A 22,234-nucleotide genomic window follows, 5' to 3' on the forward strand; every position below is an offset into this window, starting at 1 on the left:
TATAAGTCTGTAGACTTTCAACTAGGTCACAGTTATGCTGGAGATTCTAAAAGAGCAACCCAAATGGCCGTTTATTTTGTTTTTGACTCACAGTTCCTAATGAAGTAATAGTGTAGGAACAAAATTAGTTCCTTTCTGGTCACTTGTCCAGAGAGTAAGTTAGATCAAATGCTTTCCATCAATCTTTTGTTTATTGTTCTCCTTCATTTTGTATTAACAGCACTGCTAAAATAAGGAGCAATCCATGAGAGAATTTTATGTTCCAGTCTTTATAGGTACTTGATAGACTAATGTTTAATGTATTTCAAAAGTATTCTAGCTACAGTTCTAGTTAGGAAATGAATGTCTATTTTTATAGAATGTAGAGATCTGCAATATAATTGCATTTTGCAAGAAACTTATAAAAAGATTGGGTTTATTGGCTGCATTTATCACTGTTAAGCAGGATCTGGGGGAAAAACAGAGAGGCTTGTGTTATTTTTTTGGTGTTAAGGACATGATGAATTTTCTTATTATTGAATACTAGATATGTGCGATCCAAAAGAGGGAGCCATAACATTATACTATATCTTTTCCCTTTATAAGACAGTGAAACTGCATACATTCTTCTATTCCGTTTTCTTAATTGTACTTAAAGCTGATGTTTGCTCTGAGGTTTTTTGTGTTTATATGAATAAGCAATATATTTCAGAACTAGATAGTACGTACTAATAATCTTATTGGAGCTGAGTTAAATGGTTATAGTAAAGTCAAATATGCTTAAAAAAGAGAAAAACATCCTGTCATAAAAAAGTCAGATTAATTCCTCTTGCTTTTGCTTCCACCACATGATTTTTTACCTATTTTGAGAAAAGAGTTTAATCTCTCTGTACTCATTTCCTACCTTATGAAAGGGAAAATATATAACTATCAAAGAAGAGTGTTTGAGGTATTTGCTCAACATATTTTGATTGTTTGTCCCTGTAAAAAGTGAGATTGACAGAAAATATCACTCTTAATAACTGATGAAATGTCCAGTTCTACGAAACCTTTGCTTGGAGGAGCACAGTACTCATAAAGGCATTACTTATATTTTGGAAAGCAGGGACTGGATTGCCTTCGTATCTGAAAGGTCAGTGAGCTAGGATGTATCTGAAAGAGTAGAATAGAAAAGCGCAGAGTCATCAGTAATACTTGCTTTACTTTCATAATTTCTTTAGAGCAGTGTCTTTGCCTCTTCCTGAGGGTTCTGTGTACCACGTGGGGAGTTCAGCACACCCCAATAAGCCTGTGTGAGGAGGCACTTCAGGTATTTTTGGTGTCAGAGAAGCATTGATAGTTGTTTAATCCCTTTCTAATGTTTTTGAACTAAAATATAGGTTTGATTTGCACGTTGCTTTACAAAAAAGCTCTCTTGCTGGTTTGGCTATGACCATATGTCATTATTTGGTAGTGATGTAATTGGCAAAAAGTAATGTTAATGTTGATATTATAGACCTATTTGGTAAACGAGAAAAGGCAGGCCAAGTTATAACCCTAGAGATGCTAGTCCAAATACAAATTCTGTGCTTGAAAGTACCTATGCTCAAATGTATATGAAATTATATATGAAACTTAAGTGAAAACATATGTCACTGCTCGTATGGAATGTGATTTTTTTTAATTGCTTCTAGTTTTTTCTTTCTTATTCCTAAGTAAAGGTAAAAATCATAGCCTATATAAAATCTAAACCATTACATCTTTTTTTTTTTTTTTTTTTAGTGAAACAAATACTGAGTAAATAAGAAAAGAAGAAGGCAAGTATAGGGAAGGGAAAGCGCAAGTGGAGAGAGGAGAAGAGAGAGGATAGAGGATATAAACACTTGAGAACAAAAAAGCTGCAGGAAAGGAGGGTAAGTGGTCTTCAGAGAATTGTGTAAAGTTAAATGTGAGCATTCCCTTTATAGCATATATGTTAGATAAAGTTTGGCTGACCACTAGAATCACTGTTTTCAGTTACTCAGTTCAAGAAATGTGGATCTGACTTTTTCAGAGCTGCTGAGTATCAGCAGGTCCAGAAATTAAACTAGTTTTACAAATGCTTAGCAACTCTGAAAACAGTCTGTGTAACACTGGGTCTATTGTTTCATTTATTTTGAGATCCACTAAACTTTTCTGTCCATAGCTTTTTCCTCACTGGATATATATGTAACTGTCGTACTTTCTCCATGTGTTTTAAGGGCCTCTGCTACTTTTTGTGGAACTTCAAAGATACACATGTCTGGGAATAAGCATCGTTCACAGAAATCAGTATTTACCACAGCGGTATCTGAAGCCACCTAACAGTTTCTACTGCAATATAATATATAGATAAGTTTTAGGAAAACTTTTATGTTTTTGGGGTTATGATAAATTTTAAGAGTGACTCCACTGCAAAGTAAACAAGTGAGAGTGTAGATTTTTTGAGAAAAGCAATCAACTGAATAAAGCATGACAGAATAAACATTCCACCTTAAAACAATTTAGCTGAACAGAGCATCTAGGCAGTTTCTTCTTCACTCTGAAATTCTCTAGATAGTTTTTGCTTATCACATATCTCTTTATCACATAAGGTCAGTCCAGCCTATGATGCACCTTGTTGGAACAGCTTGTGACTTGCCCTCCCAATAATTTGCTCCAACAATACATTTGAACTCAAAACTTGAAAAAAGAGAAGATCATTTACAGCTATTTCTGTTCAACAAGTTATTATTACTTGTTAAAAGTTGTTCACTTTTTATAATTTGCTCTCATTCCCAATATTTTTCCAAATTTCCTGTAAAAGAGAACTTCTTTGGTTGGTATGTTTTAAAAATTATGTTTTTCAGTTTTAGTATCAATATTTCATGAACTTTTATTATATTGCCTCACAATATGTAAACAGCTTTCCACTTCACCACTTCTGTTGTGACATGGTATGCTTTAGTGGTTAATATGAAATAATAAACCCACTTTAATTATTGAAAGCCTTGTTATCTAATACAAAAAGAAATACTTTATCTTAATTTCTAGATTAACCCCCCCACACACTTGTGTTATAATGGAAGTGAGTAATTTCGCACAGAAGTTAATTTCATAAAATAAAAAAAAAATGTTATTATCTTCCATTAAGTCATCGTAAAAGAAATAATGAACTTGAGGTTAAATCTATTTCTTGATATTTAGCTTTCCTTTTGGTCTTGATGAAGACATAAGAAAATACATTTGTTAACACCAGCTTGTGAGTGTTGAAATTATAACAGACAATGCATTTAAAAATATACTACTTGTGAAACTTTCCTGATTTGGAAGTGAGCCTTCTGAATGTAATTTAAAATAAAAGTGCTTACTCCAGCCATATTTTTACTTTCTGTTTCCCCTGTTGACATTTGAAAATATGTTCACGTTTTCTCCAATGATGTTCACTGAAGTTCTTTTATGTGCCATCAGGCTTACTTTGCATACTCTATTACCAAGTCAAAACCATTCATACTTTCAATTTAATGTTTTTAATCATGTGAGTCCTCTGTCATACAGTGAATTACAATTAATACTTAACTACTTTTTGTTTTTAATGCAGGTTGTATCTGCACCTATACTAAAACAGGTGGTCTCATAAGAATTTAGGTAGTTACTTCATAGTTGGAATTCCCAATTTTTGGTGATTTCTCTATAACACATACAATTATAATTTTGCTTTTTCTTTCTGAAAGCCAATGTATTCCAGATTTTTCTGATGTGTTTATTTCAGTATCATCTTTATTTTGGCATGCATTCAAAGCTTAAGTGTGGTAAGGCACTCTTTATTTCCATGCTTCTTTCCCCATCACTTACACAGGACATTATTTCAATCAGCAATTAATATTTGTAGGGCTGGGGTTTTTTTTCTCTTTCCCACATGCACTATATTTTCTCTGCTCAGGTGTTCTGTTCTAGTCTTTGCAGGAAATTTTGGAACTTTCTTCCAAGTCGTGTAGGTCAGTAAAAAGGTTCTGCTAACTTCAGTGGCTTACAGTTAGGTTTTTGTTACATTTGTGTAGTTTTTCTGCTTTTTGTCTGGCATTAGTCACTTAGTGTCTCTGTCTTTTAATGAAATTTTCTTTAATGCTGTATACATTTTAATGCTTTCTAAAGCAATGTCTTCTTCAACATGTGATACTAATGTATACATTTGATTGTGATTTTTTTAAACCAAAGATTTCTTAGCCCTGTGTATAACTCTAAAATCTGTACTGTATGTTCATCTATCATTCTAATTATGCAGTACTCAAGTATAACTATTTTATCTAATAAAAGAATTTATTACTTTTATAAGCAATATGTTCACAGTATTCTATTTATCCCATTTTAAGCTATACTGAAATTATATTTCAGTCTCATTTTGATAGCTGAACAAGCTATAATTTCCCTTTCTTTCCCAGCCTGTGCAGAAAGAAGCCACTTTACACTATCTGGATTTTCCTCTAACTTTATCCTTTCATATATCAGAAATCAGTATTTGTTGGCACTTTGCCATACTGTTTCCTCTAAGATTTACCTTGCACAGATCATGGACTTATTCCACTTATTTATTTGAATACTGATGACTTATGTGCAGAAGATAATACATGTTTAAAACACAATTATCCAAATAATTTTTTTTCACATATTGTATGTAAATTGGCTTTGTCATGTAATATTATCTATCTACTCACATCATACGCACATATACATTATACAAATTAATGCAGATTCTGCACACATACCAACCCCTGTGCAGGAAGAAGGATGTGAAGAGGCTGGAAAGGAAAAATGTTATCACTTAACATTAGTCTGATTACACAATATTTGACAATTTCCCCCCTAGTTTGGTTGCTATTGCCCAGCCCGTGGGCTCTGGTGTGGTTCAGGCACTTCAGGCGTTCCTGAACAAGCTGGTGCTCAGCTGCATACCGATTTCTGCCCTTTCTGTCCCTTTGCAGCTCTCAGGTCCTCTGCTCTGCTTATTAATGAGCGTGACAGTATTCCTCCCTTTATAAAGATTGAATCTAAATGTTACCGATGTCCATGGGAATATTCAGCTAGACCATGTTGAGCTTTCCATCAGGACTATGTGCACTTCTGTTGTTTACTTGGAGCTTATACTTAACTGCTTTCACAGAACACTTTGAAATACTTTGTTGTAATTACTGACTGGTAATTGGTAATTTCTGAGGGGCACCACACGAATACCAATTTACTTGGTCTCTAATACAACGCTGTTCTTTCAGTTCAGTGATAGTGAGATAGAACCATACTGTTACAAAGACATTACATATGATGTGCTAATATTATTTGTATAATTTTCTCAGGTTCTAGTATTTCTTCTTCAAGATTTAATGTCAATATTTTATTCTGTACTCAATGATAAAACCTGTTACTCAAGTTAGTGTATTTTTTTCCTAACTGAACAGTAAGCTATGACTCTATTTATACTTTCCTGTTGTAGCAGTAATTTAACAGTACTTCAAATTAAGTAGTAAAATTATTTGGTTATTCTTACCTCAGCTGGAGTCAAAGACAAAACTTGAACTTAAGCAATGCAGACTTATATCCATGCAAGTTTCTGAACTTTTTAATAGCTTCAGATTAAAACTAGAATAGTTAAAACTTCTCAGTTAAAACTGCTCTGTCTGTGCCTTCTTGTCTATTCTCCTGCCCTTCAGATTTATTAGTGATATCAAAATCAAAACAAAGTATGAATAAAAAATTCTCCACTCTCAAGTCCTTTCACAAGCTCTCCCTTTGTGTACCTCCAGTATTTGCAGTATATGAACATAAGGTTACTTAGGCCACACATCTTTTTTAAAAAAACCTCAAATTTGTTGAAAATGCAGTAGACAAATAATTGTTCTGAGTTGTTTGCTTTTTGATTACTATGGTTTACAGACACTATAAATATTTTCCATCAGAAAAGTGGAATTCTGTACCACAAATTTAAACCTGCTTGTAATTAGCATATGTATTTTTGTATGGGTTTCTTAGAAATAGGCTTCTTAAAAGTCTGCAGACTCACAGGGTAAAAACCACTCACTTAAACCAGTGTATCCCTAGTGAGCTAGGTAGTGTTGTGTTGTTCTATGAGAACTGGGTTCGGTGTCTTTAATTTACAAATGATAAATTGACTTTCACTTAAGTAATATGTAATGTTTTCCATGTTGGGGGAATGCAGAAATATTATTCGTATTTCTATTAGTTAAATATTACATTTTTTGCCAGGCAGTCACTATCAGTAGACATGAATATAATAGAAGAGTATACAAATCACAAGTGGTCTGATCAATGACTGCCCTAATAGGATGACAAGCTATGGATGTCCAGTGAATGCGTGCACTTAGGCCAAGTTGGATCCTGTGCTTTAGCCCAGTACCTGTCCTTTTCTGGAGGTCTCTTAATGATGGAGTACAGACAGACATTAGGGATTGTTAAGATCTTCTGAATCTTTCATTGTTTGAATATCAATAAAGTGTTAAGAAAAACATGATGGTGACATTAATTCTTTTGGACAAGAGGTCAGCAAGACTTGGAGTGGGATGAAGGATCTTCTCCTCCATTTGCTAAACCACTTTGGTCTCCAGAGCAAAGGGAAAGGACTTTTTCACTGACACATCACTCTATGGTGGAGGGTGCCACCCTCTTTTTCCTTGCTTCCCTCAGAATGAGGACCACTCAAAACCTTTGTCCTCTTCACTGTCCTCTCTTCAAACCGGCAAGTCTCTCTGACCCCACAAAACTCAATAGTCCTCCAGCTCAAACCACAGCAAGGCCAGTTGCTCCAGAAGGCAGTGAGGTCAGGCCCTAGGGAGGGGTATAGAGTATGAGAAGAGATAAACGTTGGAAATGTTATGATACTGCTGTCATTCTGGCAGATAATAATTTTGGTAATTGGCATCATGTAAATTAAGATTTTACTGGGATCTTGAGGTATTCTTGCTCAATAGCAGATGCACTCTATGAAATTATAATGCACCTGACTCTCTGTCCTGGTTTCAGCTGGGTTAGAGTTCCACCCAAGTTTACATACTGAGCATGACGTTGTATGGTATGGTATATCCCTGTAGGGTTCGGCGTTCAGAAGATCTCACGATGTCCCGGAAAGACGGAGGGTTAGTCGCAGCCCTATGACGTATCTGTAATCCCGCCTACCCTTGTTAGTATAAAAGGAATTAACTGCGCAATAAAAGGCAGAAGTTGGCGCTCACACTGTGTGTGTTATCTGTCTCTTTCCCTGGTCTGGGCCGACCAGTGATCTAATCGTGGCACCTTGATATGTAGCGAACGCTACATATCCCTTTGGCTAGTTCAGGTTAGCTGTCCTGGCCATGCTCCCTCCCAGCTTCTTGTGCACCTGCTTGCTGGAACAGCATGGGAAACTGAAACATCCTTAACTTAGGATAAGCACTACTTAGCAACAACCAAAACATGAGTATGTTATCAACATTATCTCACACTAAATCCAAAACACACTGTACTAGCTACTAACAAAAAAATTAACTCTATCCCAGCTGAAACCAGGACACTCTCACTAATAAAGTCAACTCCAACTTTTTAATTACACTTATTTATACCCATAAATACATATGTATACATTAGTAAAGCATATGTATGTTCTTGCATTTAAATGTTGAGGGTTTTTACACTAATTATGTTTAAATTTCTTTTGTATGTAATTTCATAGGACTGTGGACAATAAACCAAATGAACACTGACAAATACTTCTTAATAAATTCTCAGTGAGATAAACTGCAAGTTTTAACATCTATTCCTAGCATTAATGAACATGGCTGGCAAAGTATTAAGATATATCACTTCTCAGACACAACAGTTTAACATACCATATGGTAACATTCCATTTCTTGAGGAAAAAAAAATTACAATACATGCTGCTTCCAAAGATGAACAGCATTATATTTCAGGGCAGATAACAATTCTTCATCTTTTGAATAGGATAGGTGCTGTTTGTCACCTGCACCTGAGAAAACAATTGCTTGTAAATGGAGGTGGTAGTTTTGTCCTATGACTACCTTTTTATTTAAATCTTAACATCTACAATTCTTTTCTTTATAAACAGGACAAGGAATTTTGGATGCTCTGTGGCAATTCTGAAAACCTCATACTTCATTCAGTGTGTCTTAGAATTAACCACTACAGACTAGCTGGAAAGGATGGAGAACATGGCTTTATCTTCCTTGACCTTCCTGTCCTTCAGATACCTGATAGTGGCCACTGGGATGGAAATTTCTGTCTAAAAGGAGCATGCTCACATCATTTGACCTGCCAATTATCAGGATAAAACTAAATTTCAGGAGCAATTAAGTAAAGTAAGAATAAGAAGTCAACTTTGTATTTGCATTGTAAAGGGATATCTAAATGAAAGTTATCATCAGAGGGATTGCTTTGGCTGCCTTGGGGCTGATCATTTGGATGACCATACAGTAAGGCTGAAGGCATTCCAAAAACTACATTGTAGCAACAAGATTCCAGGTTTCCTGAATCTTTGCCGCGTGAGGTGAGAAACAGTGAGACAAGCTGAAAATCTCATTTTGAAATAGTCACTTAAATTTTCTGAAGGTAGGAATTTTGTCAATACATGTAATCAGGTAGAAAGTGTATAGGTATTACATACAGGTGCTTCACTGAAAGTAATCAGTCATGCCATATAATTGTACTAAGGTAATTTAGTCATCAGTTCCTCTTTCAGGGAATTCTTGCCTCAATACAAAGTTATTGAATGAAGCAGAAATTGTTTCCTGAAAATCTTGAAAGAATAAACTGATGCTGACTGGTTGGTGGACCCTGGGAACTACCAGGCAGTCATCTTCACCTTTGTGATCATGGAACAGATCCTCCAGGAAGACACGTCAAAATATATGGAAGGCAGGGAGGTGATTAGGGACAGCCAACATACCTTCACCAAGGGAAAATCCTGCCTGACTAATCTAGTGGCCTTCTACAATGGACTGACTGCATCAGTGGGCAAGGACCTACAGATGTTATCTACCTGGACTTCTGTAAGGCCTTTGATATGATACCCCACGACATTCTTGCTACTAAATTGGAGACATATGGGTTTGATGGTTGGACTGTTAGATGGATAAAGAATTGGTTGGATGGCTGTGTCCAAAGAGTTACAGTCAATGGCTCGATGTCCAAGTGGAAACCAGTAATGACTGGTGTCCCTCAAGGGTCCATACTGGGACCAGTACTTTTTAACGTCTTCATTAACAACATAGTGGGGTTGAGTGCACCCTCAGCAAGTTCACACAGCAAGACGACACCAAGCTGAGTGGTGTGGTTGGTACCCTAGAGGGAAGGGATGCCATCCAGAGGGTCCTTGACAGGCTTGAGGAGTGGGCCTGTGCGAACCTTATGAAGTTCAACAAGGCCAAGTGCAAGGTTCTGCACCTGGCTTAGGGCAATTCCCAGTATCACTACGAACTGAAGGATGAAGGGATTGAGAGCAGCCCTGTGGAGAAGGGGATACTGGTGGATGAAAAACTGGACATGAGCCAATGACTTTAAACTGAAAGAAGGCAGTTTAGATTAGACATAAAAAAGAAATATTTTACAGTGAAAGTGGTGAGACACTGGAACAGGTTGCCCAAAGAAGTTGTGAATGCTCCATCACTGGAAGTATTCAAGGTCAGGTTGGATGGGGCTTTAAGCAGCCCAATCTAGTGAAAGATGTCCCTGCCCATGGCAGAGGGGTTGAACTAGATGATCTTTAAAGGTCCCTTCTGACCCAGACCATACTATGATTCTGGATTGATGGTGTAGGCAGAGCAGCTGTTTTGCTGTTTTCCTCTGGTATTTACTTGCCTGGGTCTGCTCTAAGAAAATTGAAACTTGATATGGCCTGTGGAGTTCTCAACTCAGAGCACATAAGCATCTTACCTTACCTGATATTGGCTAGAACATTTACCACTGGAGACCTTACAATGCAAGTACATGCATGGCTTTCATGACACTGATGCTGTGCACATAAATATATAGATAGACATCATTATAGATATAGAGATAGAGATATATTTACATAGATATCTCTAGATCCCTTTATCTCATCTCTATCTCTAAAATGATATCAATATCAATACAGATACAGATATAAATATAGATACATGTATGCACATATACGTGTGTGTGTTTTCACCACAAGCAATGACATTTCAGGATTTTTTTTTTATTGCCTACTAAACTCGCAGGCTGACTAGCATGAAATTTAATTAGTGCTAATCAACTTGAGGTGAAGGAAGCAGAAAATTAATGTGACTCATTTATTTTCCATTTTACAGCAATGTCCCCCTATTTATGTTCCTTAAAAGCATGGGTTTTCAGATTTCAGCTTTCAGTCTGTACAAATTAATGATTCTGATGCTATTGGCTCAGAAAGGATATAGACAAATTACCATTCATTTTGGTCCTGTTTGTATTGTAGCTGCCCACAGTACCACATTTAAAAAGAGCTCAAATCAAGTAATCCAGAATCTTATGGTGGTTTACACAAATCTTTATGTTGCTTCAACTTTATGAATCCACTTTTGAAGCTTTGGAGAGGAGGCCAGCCTGCCTGCCTTCCTTTCTTCCTTCCTTCCTTCTCCAGAGAACTAGTGATTCTTTCCGCCAGGTTGGCAGGGTTTCCTTTAGCAGCTCTAGGCATGTCCCTTAACAGTTACATTGGGTTACTTAATGTATGTTTCTGCCCTGACTTTGTATAGTTTGGGAACCCTGTGTGTAGGTCTTGGGAAAGTTCCCAGTGAAACGCATAGCACATAGCTACTGTTTCAAACTACCTGCACTTTCAGAAAAATATCACTTAAATAGTTATCCTGAGTTTATGCAATTTTCTGCCAGTTAAAAAGTAGGGAAATTCTTTTTGAACAGAAGTTGACACCCTCTCTATGTCATGAGACCAGGAACTTTAATCCTGTGATGGTTAATCCTTAAGACCCATTTTAGTTCTGTTCAACACTCAAGCTGTGAATATATGCTACTCCTGGTGTTACAGACACAGATCTGTACACAAACTACACAAGAACTATCATCTGGTCTCATATGTAATTGTTAGGAAATTTTCAGATGTATGTTTTCTTTGAAATCATCATTTATATATTACTTGCCATTACTGAGTATATCTCCTGAGTAATCAAAGGTAACTATGGTCCTGTGTCTGCGTACAGCAGTGCAGTTCACTATTTAATCAAACAAATGCTTAGTAAACGTAATCCTTACAGTAGTTTAAAAAATATATCTATTCTACCTGTAGGCATTTAGTTTTGGGGAAGTATGATGAACTAGAATCTGAATATGTTGAGGAAAGAAAAAGACAGAGGACCTTTGTATACTTGAGAAGTTTATCCTTTGTGGATCTATATTGTAGGGGTCTGTTAGACAAATTTGCTTTGAAATGTAAATGTGAATGGGATGAGTGTAAATTCAAATGGCAAATAAATAATTAGAATGAGTACCGTTGGCAGGACTGCTAAATCTTTCCTTCTAGCAGTGCTAACAGTTACGTTTCTGAATGTGCAACACTGGGTACATTTGTAAACCATTATCTGTTAGATTCATCCTTTTCAGATCTATGTCAGACAGAGTGAATGAGCATCTTTTATTGTGCTTTTTGTTTCTTTTGTTTTTGCCAAAAACATCAATCTATGGTGTAGTCTAGCCACTTCCTAATTTACTCCCCTTTTTGACTTCCCTAGTGCTATTTTCCCCTTTCCTGAAAGAAAGCTTCAGGGAAAGATTCTCAACCAGCAGGTTTTTTGGCCACCTGTAGCTGAGAGCAGCTGTACCAACTTTTTGGAGAGTTTATTCTCTTAATTGCCTTAAAAAGGAGTTAGAAGTACATTAAATACATGGCATACTTTTCTGTTTTGAAAGTCCTGTTGTTTGCTGCGGGGATGGTTTGCCATCATCAGTAGTGAGGATTTTTCAGTAGGACTATGACTGGAAGAGCAGGCAGCACCAGAAGCTTGGTTTTTATTAAAATGTGATAAATGCTATTAAAACATTACAAACCCCTTACTTGAAGTGATATGCGAGTTCTCAGCTTTGATACTACTGCTACTACTACTACTACTACTAGTAAGCAAAGAATAATATCTTCAGTATCATAGATAAAGGAGTTCTATCTCCATTTAAAGAAAATGAAGAGACTAATTCATTTTCTTCAGAACACAAGGGGGTTTACTTAGTGTCTTACCCCTAGAAAAGGTATAAATACGATCCAGAAGTGCGTCTTGATTTCGAATGAAGGCATGTATAACACAAATTTAAAACCATTAGGAGCAAGATTTGGCCCAATTGCTGGTAATCCATGGGATGCAGATAACAGCAAGGAGTGAAGAATCTACATTAATTTTAAAATATATTTCCATTTTTCAGAAAGTCTGGATTCTCGTTAGAGGTGAAATTTCCTTTTACATTTTGGAAGCAAATGTAAGGATTATTGCAAATCTTGCAGGAAAAGGGAAAATGTTTCCTCTAACATAATATTTTTGTTTTTACTCTGAGGAAAAGATATCTTTTTATCAGATAGAATCATTATAAAAACACAGATTCAACACTCATTTTTAGCCTGGGTAGGGGAAATGCACAAAAGCAATTTCACTGGCTTCAGTGGGACTAGTCTTATTGCAAAATGTTAGTCATTCTGAATAAGGGTTCCAGAATGTGCCACAAGCACAAACAACTCTCCTGACAAATAATTTAAACAACCGCAAGAATTTTCTTTTGAAATAACTGTTTTCCTGATTTTTTTTTTTGTTACTACACAGACAGAAACACTTCCATGAAACTTCCCACAACCAGCACCTACACCTTAAAAATCAGAACTTCTTAACAATAGTCTTCCACTATAAAACTTGATATTTAAATCCATTAGTATAAAGTGTAATTATAAAGAATAATGCAAATCACGTAAAAGTATTATGATAAACAACAGAGTAAGCAGGCAAACAAATTCAGCCAGAAAGTAGCACCACAAACTTAAGCAGACCTATTTGAATCTATTATTTTAAAAAATATTTTATCATTCTTATAATTTGCATGAATTATGCTTGGGTTTTTGTCTGTATGCATATATACATATGTATGAATGTATGTATATGTGTATATATATGAAGAATTCTGTTCATGAACTGGGGCTATTTTGATCTGTTAAATTCAGGTGTGAGTAGTTTACTGATACCTTCTAATCATATATAGCCTATAACTGCTTGATTTTAAAATATTAATTTTCATTTGTACTACGCCTACTTTTTCTTTCAAAACAGAAGTAATGGGATTAACTTCACCCTTTCCCCAGCTCACACCTTTTTCACTTTACCTCTTCATCATGTCCTCAGGAGCAAATATTGAATGATGGAATACAGAGGAAATAAAGAACAATTATTTCAGTAAGATCTTGAGCTGAGGATGTTAGATCATTATACTTTTTAAATTTCCTTTATTGAACACTCTTATACAACCTGATGTTTTATTGAATTCTTTTTTAAGAGGTGCCAAAATATAAATGTCAAATTCTGCACCACTGATTATCAATGTAATTGATCATCATTTTCTGAAAGTAATGGCTAAATCTAATAATGTCCGTATACATTGCTAGATAGGCTTGTATGTATTATTAATTGCCTTCAACTGAACTATTAAAAATATGCAAATTGAGATGATCTCCTTATGACAGTTATTGTGTAGTTTGTCTAAAATGATGGAAAGGTCTGCTGTTTCCATCCCCAAACATAAAAGCATTATCCACAATTTTCTCTATTTCACAGAATCTTTTCTTGGGTGTCATTTATAAAGAGCATGTTTTGAATTTGGACAAGTAATTTAGGAGCTCTTTCTCAACATGCTTATATACAATGCGAAAATGCTTTCAGTATTTTTTGGAAATTGGAGTCTCTAAGCAATGACATGCATGGCCCACCACTGTAATATTCATCCAGGCAGAATTTCCACGAAGGTGGTGGTTATTTCCTGTGAATAGGGTTTGTGAGGACAAAGCAACCTGAACACCATTTAGCACCTAGAAAATTTGTACTTACATAAACTTCTCTGACATTTGCATGTTCATATCAGGAGATTCTAATATGAACGCTATGTTTGTGTGAGACAGGGAAAACTGAATCTAATGTGATGTTGTCTTGATGTTGCTATTACTCTTGCTACTAAAAGGTGTGAAATTTAAATATAGAAATTTGCATTTAACTGGCAAAAAAATACACTGGCCATCACCTGAGGCATTCCATTTTGCAGTTACAGAAATATATTTCCAGAGAAACGTTAGTGGCTGTTTATGGTGTTATTTATGTAATCAAGGCACATTTATTTTTATGAACATTGGTGCATTCATACGGAGAAATTGGAGGACTGGGAAAGCGGAGGCCCTGTTCTATCCCTGGCTCTGACACTGAGGTACTCTGTAGCTGAGACCAAGTCAATTCAACTCTGTGCAATAATGTCTGTGTATGGGATGAAGACAATGCCACCCACCTCCTTTGTAATATTTCTGAGATTGTGGAATGAAGATTATAAATAACATAGTTCACTTCCTATCTTTTCTGTAATTACACTGCATATTACACATTAAAAAATTATGTTTCTAAACCATAATCATTTTAGAGTTTTCTTGTGAGCTACAGTATACATCCAGTATTTTTCCTTTTTCTCTGAAGTTAGTAACATGTTCCTTGAAGTAACCAGCCCAGTTTCACTAGGATTTTGTACTGCAAACACATAGTATGATCTGATCAAGATACGTCTCTCCAGTTCAGTCATGCTTGGCAAGTAGGCCTCCATGCCGCTGGGGTTTTTTTATCATGATCAGTCGCTGAAAGTCAGGACGGTAACTTGCCTTTTGCCATTCAGCAATTTCCTATTTGTTTAAAAGGCAAAAGGAGAAAGTTATTAAAATTATGCTTGACTGCTTTTACAAAGATTCTTTTTGTTCATTTCCCTTTGCTTTATTTTCCTTCTCCTCCCACCCCCTCTTGCAAAATTTTGGGTTTATTCTTACAAATGACTTTTCATAAACTCTCTCACTCACATGAAGAATGCAGTTAGCTTTCACTCAGACATCCCTATTCATCTTCAAATATTTGTGCTTCTGCAGATAGCATTTGCATGTAGCACCTGCTGCAAGCCTTAGAAATTCAGAAGGCATTCTGATATGAGTGGGAGATGCATTTTTGTCTGGCTTTCTGCAGTTAAATAGCACTGACTACATGAAAGAAACATATAAAATTATATATCTATATTGTCTTATATCCAGGTGTATATAGCCCAGTTTTCTTATAAGTACCAGATTTGCAGGAATTGGGACAATTTTTAAGCAGTGGTCATTACTGAGTTTTGATTTTCAGTAAGGACTTGCTGTATCTCCAGAACAGTTTGCAAAATTGGGAAAAGAAGGGGGAGGATGAAGAAAAGGAGAACAGTTCTGTGTTTCTGTTTATCTCTGAAAATAGGTGCAAGACTCTGTGTGTGTGTGTGTTACCCTATAATAAACGAAAATTCTGAAGTAATCATTGCTCCTTCATGTGTCCTGTTATCATCAGGCTATGGACAGCCAACAGGAGACATCAGTCTACCTTGTTTTATCTCCTGAACAAACTCATCCTCAGAGGAAATTGTCAGTCCTGTTCCTTTCTAGCTCTACCTCGCAACGCTTCTGCCAGTAGATTCCCTGCAACCCGTGTTGCACAGCTTCAGAAACCGTGTCCTGGTGCCAGGGCATAAGCGAATGTTGGAATTAAGTTGTACATTCTTTCCGCAGCATTGTGGGTGACAACATTTAAAGTAGTGGATTTAGGTTATTACATTTTGTTTGGCAGATAAGTCAGGGAATGAAATCATCCTCATTGGCCCATCCAACGATGAGAGGGCGTCTCCGCCAACGCCGTGTAACTGCTGCTGAGATCAGCGTCCTTGCGGAAGAGCAGCCAGGTGAGGCGAGAGCGCAGCTCCCTGCGAACGGGCTGCTGTCCGGAGGGGACCACAGCCTCTTTGGAATGGTCACTTCTGCGGACAAGTGTGAAAATGCTGACAGCCTGAAGCACTTTTACCATGGAGCTGTACAAAGCATATGGCAGAGCTGTGTCTCTCCACATTTTCTCTCCGAACTGCGTCTCTAACTGCTTTTTGTGTTTAGGTGAGAGGTACCGGGTACTTATGCAACATAATTTTTCACCGTAACAGCTGCAGGACAGCCCCTGAAATGAAACACTCTACTTGGTTCACACAAACATACGAAAAACTTTGATTGTTGAAATCACCCCATCAAGTTTAAAAAGAGTTGACAACGATTTTAGGTACAAGTTTAGTATGTAGTACTGATACAGTTACATTTCCCCATTTAAAATTAATCTCGTTTATCTAACTTAGAAAAACAAACCAAGAATTATTTCTTTCATAGGCATTTGATTGTATAACATGACCTTGTAAAAGTTCTATGTTTTTGCCAATAGAAAATCACTGTAGCTGTAAACATATTTAAATCTTTCTTGAATTTATATTATTACACAGTGAAGGACAAATGGCAGGTCAATGTATTTTACCTGTCAAATTCACATATAGATAACAGTATGCCTTTTTTAAAACTAACATTGTTCTTCTATAGAGTCCTTAATAATTGTAGAAAAAATATAACATGACTTCTAAACATTTAATTAGTCCATTCTCATTTTTTTGGAATAGAAATTAACATTTTAGATGTGGAAAATTACTTGCAAGCAATGATTTTTAAAGATCTGTCATCAGCAATTCCTATCATTACCACTAATATTACTTATCAAAGAAAGCTTTTGATCCCATTAGCGAAACTACTGCAAATATTACACTTGTCTTTTTATCCATATTTGTCTTTACCATGACAAACTAGTATAGTAGTCAGCAATGAAGCATAATCTTGCTGCGATGTAAGTAAAACATGACTTTTGTCTGACTTCAATCAGAGCAAGTCTGATATGTTGGTGGTAAATTTGTCTACTGAAAATGGATATTATCCTAAGAAACTATCATTCTATTTTCTGACCTACTACTTCAGTCTGTGAGATGGTGAGTGGCTGCTGTATGCACATTGCCATACAACTGCAAGAGGTATCGATTTCTTTATAGTTCATATGCATCATTCTTTGTTTGAAGCTCATAGAGTGAAATTGAATGGATGTGACTGCACATTTCTTGCATGTGAAAAGAAAAAGCAAAATGTCATTCATTGGGCAATTGGTTTCTCCTGGTTACTTCAAAATCAAGTGGTCAGTTTGTCCTTTTATGCTTTCTGCCTTGCTTTCTGTGCTAGTCTCTGATTATACATATTAGGCTGATAAGGTTGTTTGGTAGCACTTCTGGAAAACAGCCTTACACTTTAAGCCTGTTGACTTTGACTTACTGCTGTGAATACCCAAAGGGACAGCTCCTTCAGATCTCTGAAGCTTTCTGAGCCCTGAGCTGCCACTTTCCCCTCTAACACATAGAAAAAAAAAATACTAATTTGCTACTCCCACTAAAGAAAAACAAAATAAAGCATTGGTACTTCATTCTTAGTAGTAGTAAAGACCTCCTCCTTTTTCATGCTTCTCTAACTGGGTTTGTTTTGATTAGGTATTTTCAATAAAAACAAATGTGAAAGAAAGAAAAGGAAGATAGCTTCTGTTTGGACAGGTGAAAAAGCATCCTGCACAAAAGTTAGGCTATATTGTTACTGCTATATTGCAGTAAAAACTGAATAATGTCTAGTAGTATTGCCAAATAGCATACACATTGCTAGCTTTCTAATATGCACAAGCAGCTGTCATATATACAGCAACAGAAGTTTAGATTTCAGCAATTCAGTATAATTATTTTCTTTCTGAACTGTATAAAAGAAATCTCCCCCAAGTGCTCTGCTGACCCTGTCCCCTCACCGTACCCCCCCCTTTCCTAAAAAGTATCAGTAAGGCATCTTTAACGTTTTAGAGACTCTTTAAGAAAGCACCTGCTCTTTTGCTGGCAGCAGTTTCGATGCTAACAAAAGTTAATCGACTCACCGTGTCTGTCAGTGTGAGCCTAGCTCTGTCCGTCCAGCGCTGCTCCTCTACCTGCTTCCTCCCTTCTGCTCGTTCCTGTAGCTCCAGCGCTGGATGTACTTGCATCCAACTAGGGCTCCCTCTCTCCCAGCATCACTTTTAAGTCAGGCAGGCAGGGAGCTGAAGCCAAAGGGACTCTCTATCTGATTGGTTTCTATTCAGTGCCCCTGATTAATAAGAAACATCCCTCTCCGAGAGAGATGTTGCTGCTGATAGAGCCGCAGTGCTCAACATGAGAAGGTTTGGGGCTGGGGGGGACAGGACGACGGCTTTGCCAGCCATGCAGTGATTTGCAAGTGAATGCAGTGGGAGGGCTCAGAGAGGAGGGCTTTGTTAAGGACCCTCTTATTAACTGAGGCTTAAATACAGAGTCTCATGCTACCACCTCAGTTTATGTTTTCAGTTCTAATAATAAGGGTAACGGGATGCCCATAACCTGTGAAATATGTGCAGAAAAATTTTACTCTGATTACTTACATGAGCAATACAGTGCCATTTGTGTGCACATACTCGCCGAAGAATGCAAAATTATCCTGTAACACTGCAGTGACAAATGATTTTAAGTTGAAAGAAGGCCAGTGTGGGAGGTTTCTCCCCGCACTTAATAGGTTTACAGCACTAGTGTCACTTACAGCTATTGATAATGATGGGCTTGTCACTGCACCTGAAAGTGGACATAATACAAAGTTGCAGAGGATGTTTCGGGAATCGTGGCTAATGTTCAGGTAATTCACAGAATTACATGGTTTTGCCAGCAAGAGTAATGAATTTCCTGTTTCCTGGTGCAGCCTCTTTGGGCACAAGTAATCACTGCTCCCTACTATGTCACCAGATGTTCAATATTACAGAATATTGTGGTTTGCTTGAACTAGCATCTTCAATGAAAGCATAAGATATTACCTATTAAAATGGGAGAACTGGAGTATCGTAAGTTCTGGGTTTGGATCTGCTATTTGTGCATTTTGGGGGGGTTCTGGGTACTAATGACTATTTCAGCCACTGACATAAGATAAGCATTTGCAATGGGACTTCTAGGAACTGGTACGTTGCAGTCACTCTCTGTACCAACAAACCCTGAAGATAGCTTTCATCAGATGTCTGTTGTGGGCACCAACAGAATAACATGAAATGCTGCAAAGTGTGGTTCTCTGGGCTTCTAGCATAATAAATTTAGTACCAAGATTTCCTCTTAGAAATATGGATCATGAGCCTAGTTTCTAATTATGAAATATCATTAGGGCTGTAGGTTCAGTAACTGGGGTGAAAGGAGGAGTCTATTGTGGCGGAGAAACTTTACAATGACAAAAAGAATGTTTACACCAAATAGCCAATTGAGAAACCTAAGTAAATGATTCTTTTTTCCTTATGCTCTTATTACTGCTGTAATACTACCATTGATGAGCTCAGCAGGCTCATATTCACAGTACACTGTTTCTAATGAGAACCATTTCACCATTAGATTCCATTTGAAATGATTAAGGGATTGATGCAATTCGTATAGACATCAGTCAGAGCCTTTCCATTGATTTCAGTGGCAGTTAAATTGGGCCCTGTACGAACTAAGTGTTCTCTGAGAATGCTACACATCCATTAAAACAATATTTGCATATGTGTCACAGAGTGCAGAATTTGGTCTAAAATTTTGAAAATCAAAAAGCAAAATCCAGACCCAAACCAAAATCAATTACTGTACCTTAGCTAAAACGTATAAAGCAAAGTTTAAATCAGTATCTTCATCCCATGGTCGGTCCACTTTAGCAGTGGAACTACTGGAAAAAAATACTTAGTATAATTTTTATCTCAGTAATTACATGGGAGAGTAAAAAGAAAAGCTACAGACAAGTGTATATCTCTGATGCCCTATGGTCCCAGTGCAGCCTTAAATCTCGGGGATCCTAAAAGATATTTTCTTAATAGGAAGATGTCTGGATGATAAAAAGGCATGAGTAATGGCTCTACTTTTTTCACTGTATTGGCTTTTTTCACTCTTTTGGCTGCTTTTCGGGAACATTGTGGCTACTCTAATCAATATTAGGAGACTATCCAGGTACAGAGGAATCCCTGAAACTGGCGAGATGTACAAAGCATCTTTTCACAATACTTCCTTGAGCATTAGAAAGCATTATTCAGTGGCAGCTGGGGGACTGGCCTCTGCTTTAAAGGCAGGCATAGATCTGTTCAATACCAGGCAGAGGACACTCAGATAAATGGGAATGCCTTCATTTCTGTTGATGCCATCTACAGGTTTGTAGTAAAACAAGGAACATTATTTATATCAGACAGCATAATGCCTGCTCTCTCACTTATATTTTTCATGGTGTTGTAAATATGGCACAGTAACTACTACAGGGGAAAAAAATTGAAATTACATGCTATACATTCACAAACAAGAGGCACTTGCAATGCAAACAGTGTTGCATGATGGGGCTAAAAAGTTTTGTAATATACACTGTAAATGGAATATACATCAAAAGTAGGCCAAAAAGGAAAAAGTGTAGGTGTGACAGCAAATAGGAAGAGATGGGTGGAAATCTGAGGCTGTGCTCTAACACACAGAAGGCTACTCCATATAGGGGAGGAAAGCATAATGCTCCTTCTGAGAAAGAGTGGGCAGTGGAAAGAGATATGGAAAAGCAGAAAGTGCACTAAAAGGGTAAGGCAGGATTGTTTTTACTGCAAGACAGGCTGTGCTTCAGTTTTATGTTTTATGAAGTTGTTTTTGGAATCAGGTCTCTTCTCTTTTGACCCTTATTCATCTTTCTTGCTTTACCTTCCTAAAGATTTGTCTGCTGGCGTCCATGGGAAGCAGTGATGACATACCTAATCTTCGTTGAAATTCTGAGCATTTCTTTATTTCACAGAGGTTAAGATCACTCAGCAGTGCATGGAGTAGGGCTGGTTGCCATGTTAAATCATTCTGAGTTCAATCACTGTTTCCCATCATTTTTTTTTTCCTGACATGTTTACACTTAACTTGTTTAGGCAAAACTAAATGCAAATAAAACATCAGAAGAGGAAAGGAATAATCTATTTTTATCCCTAGGTTTTTCCACCTATATCCAGTTGGCAGATGATGTCTAAAAATCTGCCAGTGGGACTTTGATATCTCATGCCATCTCTTCCCATGCTTCTGATAAGCCAAGGCAGGCCTGAATTCTCACAAATCTGTGTTGCCACAGATGTCCTATGGTCTGTAAGGAAAAATTGGTCTGGGGTTCAGTAGTAACAACTTCGCTTCAATACGCCACTTACATGAGTTTTTTTCCATTGTCAGAAATGTTAAATATGCATTTAATCTTTCTCAAATAAGAGACTCTATGTGATGCCAAAAAAGAACAGAGCTGAACAGAATGGAACAATCAAGAAGCACATAAATAAGAAAAGCTCTCCAAGAGTCACAAGAACAAAGCTAACAGTTGTGCAACTTCAGCTCTGTTAATTTTCACTGGAGCCTTTAAGATTCTGAAACATAAAGAAACTGGATCAAATAATTACCACTAGTTGAAAAACTAGTTCTAAACACATCTGTATTTTCACTTAGTCAATAATTTCAAAAGAATGCTATTAGCTTCTTTTCCAGGTTTTCTCTAAGCTTTCTTCTCTCTTTCTGTGAAAGACTTTAAATGATTCATTTGTTAAAGAATATGATGAAGTGGATGACTTTGAAAGATTGTCAGAACATTACTAAATCACCTGACAAGCACTAGATTTTGGCTGCACCCCTTTGATATACATAGGATAGGGCATAAGAGAGAGAATAAGAAATCTTCTGCTCCTTTCCTACTTTTGAACCTCTTCTTTGGTACAATTATGCAAGGAACAACCACACTTTCTTGTCTGAAGGAGAATTACATTTCTGTATATGGCTCCAAGTTCCCCAAAAAGAGATGAGAAGAGGGAAGAATTGTACGTGGGAGGGAGAAAGAACATGTAACAAGACCAAAGCATGGTAAGAACAACCAGACATTGCTAAACTTTGAGCTGTTTAAAATGAAGCAAAGTTAAAACACTTATATAAGGCAACCCTGTGCCACACAGACCATTGGATTAGGCTAACATGTCTCCAGACTTATTTGTGTTTCTGCTTTGAGAAATATAGAAGTAAAAGCTTTAGTTAAGAATATATGCAATAATCAGTTTCATAGCTTAATCTGTATACTCTGTTTACAGCA

General features: G+C 36.8%; 1 protein-coding gene across 1 annotated transcript in view; it reads right to left on the reverse strand.

Annotated features, from left to right (window-relative positions):
- CDH9 (cadherin 9) overlaps window positions 1-18,289 on the reverse strand; it is a 95,436-nt gene extending 77,147 nt beyond the window's left edge. The window contains exon 1 of the mRNA XM_069808920.1: window positions 18,024-18,289. The gene's annotated coding sequence lies outside the window, so the exon portion shown is untranslated. The remainder of the gene's footprint in view (window positions 1-18,023) is intronic.
- Window positions 18,290-22,234: the final 3,945 nt, after the last annotated feature.

This window comes from Haliaeetus albicilla, chromosome 21 (genome assembly GCF_947461875.1).
Source record: "Haliaeetus albicilla chromosome 21, bHalAlb1.1, whole genome shotgun sequence".
In the NCBI taxonomy this organism is placed as follows: Eukaryota; Metazoa; Chordata; class Aves; order Accipitriformes; family Accipitridae; genus Haliaeetus; species Haliaeetus albicilla.